The sequence below is a fragment of the Malurus melanocephalus genome, unplaced genomic scaffold (genome assembly GCF_030028575.1).
Source record: "Malurus melanocephalus ecotype Western Australia unplaced genomic scaffold, MMel_1.1 scaffold_657, whole genome shotgun sequence".
Taxonomy (NCBI): domain Eukaryota; kingdom Metazoa; phylum Chordata; class Aves; order Passeriformes; family Maluridae; genus Malurus; species Malurus melanocephalus.
In genome coordinates, this window is record NW_026623889.1 from 211,940 (window position 1) to 219,713 (window position 7,774).

Consider the following 7,774-nt stretch of genomic DNA (forward strand, 5'->3'; position numbering starts at 1 on the left):
AGGTCCCCAGCGTTCGCCGTGCTGGAGGGACATCACACACCGCAGGGCAGCAGTGCGTCTGTGCCGAGGTGCCTCTGTCACACGCGGGAGCCGCACCAAAGTGGCGGCCACAGCGTGGGTTTGAGCCGGGACACGAGAGCTCACGGCCATTAAYGCTGCCCGTGTTCATGATAATTTAAAGTATGCAACAGAGGGCTGTCGAGTCTTTCTTCATCGCTCCTTCCCACCTAGGGCACAGAGCCAAGGCCACCGCCGCTCTSTGTAACGCAGGCATTGGTATTTCACGAGCTGTTAGCACGGAGCGGTTTCTGTTGCTTTCTGGTGCCCTCTGCTGCAGTGCAGCTACCCAGGAACAGCTCACCAGAGCCACGTGTGCTCTCGCTCGCTCATGCTGCTGGGTCASTAGACCAGATCCGCGCTTCTAATCTCTCTGTTGCCCTGGTTTTGTCTGAGGCGTTCCCCTCTGTCCCTGCCATGTCCTCATCTGTACTCCTCATCCCTCTCTCTTGGAGCCATTCACTCTTCAGATTTGGAGAGCTGAGTTTGGTCAAGGAGATCAAATACTTCTGCCCACAATGCTCACTCTTTGCAAGGAAAGGACTCATGAGGATAATTTTGAGCCTCTCAAGAAGAGAATTCTTCTTGCCACTACACACAGGAGTCAAAGAAAAACGGTGTRTGTACAAAAATAGAGCAGTTACTGGGCAAGTTCTGAGAGCCCAGCAGAAATCCCCCAGCAGCTTTGGGGACTCACAGAGCCCCTGTCCCTTGCTCTCAGGCAGGATCTGCCCAGCTGAGCTGCTCAAAGCCCATCCTCAGGACTGCTGCTCGCTCAGTGCRCACACCAGTCCCAGGGCAGTCTCTGAGTTACAGCAGGTGTCCGTATTTTACATCTCCACATCTTTGATTCTTCCTAGGCCTCCTCGGGTTCCACCTGCACAGTGCTGCAGGAGCTCTGGGAAGCACTGTTCATCCCGGAAGGGCTGGAGAAATAATACAGGATATAAACTTAGATGTGGGTAATTGAAGGGAGAGGGCAAGGGYTGGAGGGATCAGAGATTAGGAAGAAGGCTGTGTTCCCTCTTTAAGCAATCTCAAGGCATTTTCTGAAATGGTGTAATCCAAATGATTCGCTTTTTGAAATATGATAGATCTAGTGCAGGTCAAAGAAGCCATTTCTCTCTTTCCTGAGCAGACTGCCTACAGCCAACTTAATTCTGTTAATCCAYGTTGTGGATAAAGACAGCTTTTGAAATACATTTTACTTCTCTAAAAAGGTCTTTGCTGAACACCATCTGTTAATTTATTTTCACCAAAAAATTACCAAAACCACCCCCAACCTTTTTCCTGTCACAGCCACAGCCCTTAATGCTGCCAGGGACAGCAAAGCTGTCCTGCTGCTCCCTGGCACCTGGAGCCAAGCCTGAGCAGCCAAGCCTGCTGAACCTTTTATTCATTTATCCCTTGTGAGTGAAATGTTCCTGCAGACCAGAGATTCACTTTATCATCTTATTTCTTTGGCCAGTTCCCAAAGGTTCTCCAGTYCTCCCTGGCTCTTTCAGCAAAAATGGGGAAGCTAAATCTGGTATTTCTAGTGTACAGATGCAAGAAGAACAGGTAATACMGAAGCAGAGTTAACTTTCCAGGCTGCCTTTATATATCACAAAGAAGCAAAAATAAACAGATAAAAAGAATTAAAAGTTCCCTTTTTTTTCTTTTTTAACTTCACAATCAGCTTTGTGAGTCTTGATTTAAGGCAATGTAAAATGCTTGTTTAGCACATGCCTAAATGCTGTAATGCCAGGTACTTTTGGAGAAAAGGTTGACTTTGATTCATTAAGAGCTGTATTTCCTGTCAATAAAGTGCMCAGAGTAACAAGACAAGGCTCACAAAAGCTGAGTCCCAAACAACTGCTGGTTTCTGTAAGCTGCAGGTCAGATGCAAAGGTTCACAGCACAAAAACTGTGAGACATTGCAACAGATTAAGAGCCAGCTCTGCTCCCGGTTCTGAGCTGTGCTGCTCAGACCTCCTGCAGCTGGAGTTCTGTGTCTCTGTCCAGCAGTGTGCCACCAGTGTGGGGCAGATCTCTGTGACAGCAGAGCACTGTACAAAAGCTCACAGTTATTTTTAAACACCTTGTTATTTCAAAAAGCAAACTATTTYTAAAAACAATTCAAGAGAAACCCTGCTGATTTCAAAAGGTTTATAAAAACTGCTTCAAGAGAAGTGACTTGGATATGGTGACTCCTCTAACTGCTAATTGTCATGCAAATCATTCCTAATAGCTCTGTAATTAAACATGTRTTATAGTGCTGGATGCTCCTGCAAGGACTTTAAACTTCGTGGAATATTTGTACCTGCTAAAACCACAGTGAATTTAAGAKGAGCTGTGGATTTTTTACAGGTGAAGACATGGGACAGAGAGCATAAAGGACTGGAGAGGCACAAATGTGTCCCTGGAATCTCTTTGTCCCGAGGAGAGCAGGGGAAATGCCCCTCCATGCATGGATGGTGGCACGGCAGCAGCACAGTTCTGATGGTGGGGAGATCAGCAGGAGCTGCTTTACCCATTCACGTTGTGACCACATGTATAGGCAATGAAAGTGGAGAGGAATAAATGCTATCACAGCCCCTTTGAGTTCATAGGCAGACACAGAGTGCAAGAGATATCCCACCTGCCACAAGAGTACAGCAGCAAGATCAAGGCTTCATGAGGATGGCTCCAACCTTCAGGCCTGAGAAAATCCTTGATCTTCAAATCAGGTGGTACAGATAAACAGAACTCCTTGAGGGTTTTCAAAACAGGCCAGAGGAGGCAGCTTATTGATAATGATACATTTCYCACAGTGTGTGCTGGGGATTACTAGAAATCAAATTGATCATAGCTAGTCTTTTAGCATCAACACCACCAAGCACTATATTAAACGATCATTGCTAATACTACAATATATGGAGCTCATAAGGTGTTTCTACAGAAGTGCTACCTTTCTAAACTGGAAGTTAATAGGAGCTGTAGGTCCATTTCCATACAGAAACACAAATTTACCTGTTTCTTAGTGCTAAAGTGCAGCAGAGGATAGATTTAGATCAGCTATAGAAGAAAACTTCTTCGTGAGAGGTTGGTGAGGCYCTGGCACAGGTTGGCCAGAGAAGCTGTGGCTGCCCCRTCCCTGGCAGTGTCCAAGGCCAGGCTGGCCCTGGGATAGTGGAAAGTGTCCCTGCCCATGGCAGGRAGGCTGGGAGCTTTAAGGTCTCTTCCAACCCAAACCATTCTATGAGTTTTTGAGTCTCTTACCACACTGAATCTCATGCCAGRTTTGCATTGTCCTGCTAAAATCCCACCAAGTTTGCTGGTATCATCTAAAAAACAGGGGATGCTTGGGATGAGTCTTTGCATCATTTGTGTGAAACAAGCAGTATTTAATAAATACAAACTCCGAGATGTGCAGAAAACTGTGTTTGAATGGTTGCTGTTAAGAAACATCTTCTGAGCTGGTTACTGAGGTCCTTGAGTTAGAGCTGAATCCTTCTTATTTAAGAGAAAATGCCTTTTATCTGTAAATAATCCCCCACCCCACCCCTTCACAGACTTTTGCTCAATTGTTTATCTATGGAAAGTTACTGCATTTCTCCATGGAACAAAGGAAGAGCTATTTTCCCTCACAATGTCTGGTCTTTGTTTCACATGAAAATATCAACAAGAAAAGTGGGAAATCACGGGCTTTGTCATCCTATTTATTCTGGGAACCCTGATTTCATTTTGGAGGAAAATAAGTTTTCCTTGAGGTAAAAGTCCCATCTGTAGTCATTAGCAGCTAAGCTTCACCTTTCTACAAAGCAGCAGCATCCTGTCTGACTGGGACTATCCTCCACAATCCCTTTTCTTCCTCTTTTGCTTCCAGCCTGGTATCTTATGTTCCTTGTGGTACTGAGAATATTGTGCAGGAAAAAGCAAGATCTAGGATGCTGTTTTCTTCAGTTTTGGTCAGTAGAAATGACTTTGTTTTGTCTAAATACTGTGCTTGATCTCCCACTTTATTTCCTGATTTTGTGTGGTGTGGATAATTACAGTCATGTAACCTTCACCTTCCTCCTCTGAGGGGRTGGGAAAAGCCCCCATGTTCACTATGAAATTTACTTCACTGTAATAATGATAAATTGAGTTTGGGAAACTTCTTCACAGGAAAGGTAACTCTCTTSAGTCACATGGTTATACAGAGACGCCAGCTTTCTACCGCCTATGATGCAGAAATAGCAAACTGCAATATTTGTATTTTAAAAAGTAGTAATAAATTAATTTAATTATGGGCTCTGTACATTGTTTTTGTCCCAACCAGTTAATCAAAAATGTCAAGAGAGTTGGCTTGAGAACTCCTACRAAGCAGCCCACAGTGTTCTGCAAATAGCCCAGCAAGGAATACTTGCTTTGTAGGTTTTTGGTGACACAAAAAGAGTCAAAAYTTCTCATGCTTTTTTAAGGCTGGAAATTTCAGATGACTGATGAGTATAACACCCATAATGTTCCAGGGTTTTATTATCTATACCAATAACATTCATTCAAATGGTTTAATTTCTGTTCCCTAATCTGATCAGTGTGACCAGCACTCAGCAGACTAAGAGGAGCTCACTGGGAGCTGGCCCTCTGATACTTGGCACTCATCCTGAATGGTGGGCAACCAAAAGGCATCCACAACTGAAAGGAAAGGCTGGCAAACAGGAGGTGCCCTGTGCTGTGGTCTGGAACTGGCACAGGTGGTTAGCCAGAAGTATTTTCTTCTTTATTACAGAGAGTCTGGGAGGTTAATGTGTTAGGTTACTAACATCCACTGTGAAAAGGAGCACAACCACACGCCATGGGCTGCCCATGAAGAGTACGTGTGGGGCAGGTGGCTGGAGGCATTACCTGTGCAAAGAGGTCATTGTGTCAGGGCAGTTGAACCAGAGCAACCAGTTCAGACTTTGAGTGGCACAAGGTGCACGTGTAAACAGCCTGTGACCTCCTGGGTATGTGTCCTTCTGCTCTGCAGCCATGGGGAATGCCAGGACGTGCAGTGGGGAACAGTCTCAGGAACTCCCCTCTTTTTGAACCTTGTACCAATACAGGTCCCTGGAGAGGCTTAGCTGTGCYGAGCAGTGAGGTGTCCTGGGAGCCTGGTGCAGGGAAATGCCTCTGCAGGAATGGTGGGGATAAGACAGGTGGGATGTGACAGCACCCTCCTTGATCTCAAAAAAGTACAGAGGTGTGATGCAGTGCAGGCAGGGATGGAGTCCAGTGAACATGAGAACCCCCCACCCCATGCTTGAACTAATTCAAGCAACTGGATCAAATTCTCCCATAACATTTGTAACATAAGAAAACGTTTTTTAAAAGAGCCTGTTCTGAATCATTTTCCCTCCTCCTCCTCGCACTCATTTGCAGATATGAACTATAATCCTAGGCTATAGMTGAAAGTTTGCAATGCAAAAATCACAGACTGCTGAGATTTTCTTACGCCTGCAAGGGATTCCAGTATGGATCTGAACAGTGAAAGTGAGGTACAGCAATTAGGATTTGGATGCAAGGTCATTATTAGCTCTCTACATAGGAAAGGCAGTGCCAAGAGCTAGAGAGCATTGCAGAACACTGCACAAGTGTCTGTCTCAGTGAGGGGCGAGGTTGCTGTGGGTCACAGGAGGGGTGCGATTCACACAGAAACACAGAACTACTTCAAGAAGATTACACACTATTATTGTGTGAAAGAGCATTAGAGCAGCAAAATGATTTTGAGGAAATGGTTCGGGAGCCAGCTCGTTAGCAAAAGATGGAATAGTTTTACAGACATTTGCACAAAGAYAGAGAGAGAACGGGAAAGAATGCCAAATGCAGACTGTGGGAAGAGGCTTTTCTACCCTYAGTAAGAGGTGTGAAGAGGCAGAAGGAAAGTCAGCATCAGCGAGGAGAACACACCTCACATTGCCATCAAAATGGAGTCTTTGGCACAGACTGATCATAGAACCATTAAAGTTGGAAAATAACTCCAAGATTATCAAGCTCAGCCTTTGACTAAACACCACCTTGTCTACTAAACCATAGCACCAAATGYTATGTCAAATCATTCCTTGAACACTTCAGGGATGGTGACCCCACYACTTCCCTGGGCAGACCATACCAGGATTTGAAATCTCTGCCATGAAGAAATTCCTCCTGATGTCCAACCTGAACCTGCCCTGKTGGTTTGAGGCCATTTCCTCTTGTCCTGTCCTGGGAGAAGAAGCCAAACCCCTCCTTGGTACAGCCTCCTTTCAGCTACTTGCAGAGACTGATAAGGTTCCCTAAACACCTCCAGCACCTCAATGTCCTTCCTGAACTGAGGGGCCCAGAACTGCACACAGCACTTGAGGAGTGRTCTCACCAGTGCTGAGCACAGGGGGACAATCCCTGCCCTGCTCCTGATTCAGACCAGGATACCCCTGGGCTTCTTGCCCACCTGGGCTCGTGTTTACCCACTGTCAACCAAAACCTCCAGGTTCTTTCCCCTGGGATCCTTTCCAGCCACTCTGCCCCTGCCTGGAGCTCTCCAGGGGTTGTTGTGGCTGAAGTGTAGGACCTGTCATTTCACCTTATTGACCTCACATTGTTTGCCTCAGCCATCRATCCAGCCTGTCCAGATCCCTCTGCAGAGCCTTCMTGCTCTCCATCAACACTCCTGCCTGACTTGGTGTCCTCTGCAAACTTACTGAGGGTGCTCTTGAGCCCCACGTCAAGGTCATTAATAAAAKATATTAAACAGGACTTGGCCAATACTGAGGCCTGGGGAACCCCACTRGTGACCAGTCAGTCACCAACTGAACGTGGCACCATTCACCATCMCTCTCTGGGSTCAGCCATCCAGGCAGCTCTYAACCCAGGGAAGAGAGGGCTCCATGTGATGTGCTGCCAGCTTCTCCAGGAGAATGCTGTGGGAGACAGTACTGAAGGCTTTGCTGCAGTCCAGGTATACTACATCCACACACAGTACTAGGCAGTCACCTGGTCATAAAAGGATATGCCATTTTATTAAGTCCTCAGACAGTGAAAACAACCCCAAATCTATTTGTTTTTTCTTATCCATCCTCATACAGTTAATTTTATCTGTCTTTATATCACACCGACTGTTCATTCTGTTCTAAGTCTCTCTTGCTYTTCTCCTAGACAAACTGCTCAGGCATCAATTTAGTGATCTTAACTGCAGCACTCAGAGGAGGAGAAAACAAGTTTGCAGGTTGAACATCCCTCCAAGAAGTCCRCAGTCCTCCTTCTTTGCCTGGGGAAAAGCATTTGTCTGGGATTTATGTTCTCCTGTAGAGCAGAGAACAATTATGTTAAATGCTTAAGCTCAGTAATTGATAAGGCAGCAGAGACAGCTTCTCTATAAAAAGAGGAGCTCTCTCTTTTCTTGGTGGACATGAGCAGATGCAGCTGTGCTGTAAATATTTAATTGTTTAAATAGACACATACATCTACATTGTAGATGCAATTTAGGTACAAAACAGATAATAATATAATATATATGTGATAATATATAGTACCATGTAGAGGTGTGTATAATTCAAAAGACTGACCCATCCACCCATCTTCTGACTAATTTTGAGGCATCAGCCTCTTGCCAGCAGGACCGCAGGTCCCGCAGAACACCTGAGGCTTCTCCAGGAATGGAGAAGAGAGTCTGCAGCGCGATTTCTGCCCAATGCTGCTCCACTGATTTGTTACTGAAACAACAACAAAAAAAAATCGGTTTTAGGAAGCTGAAATG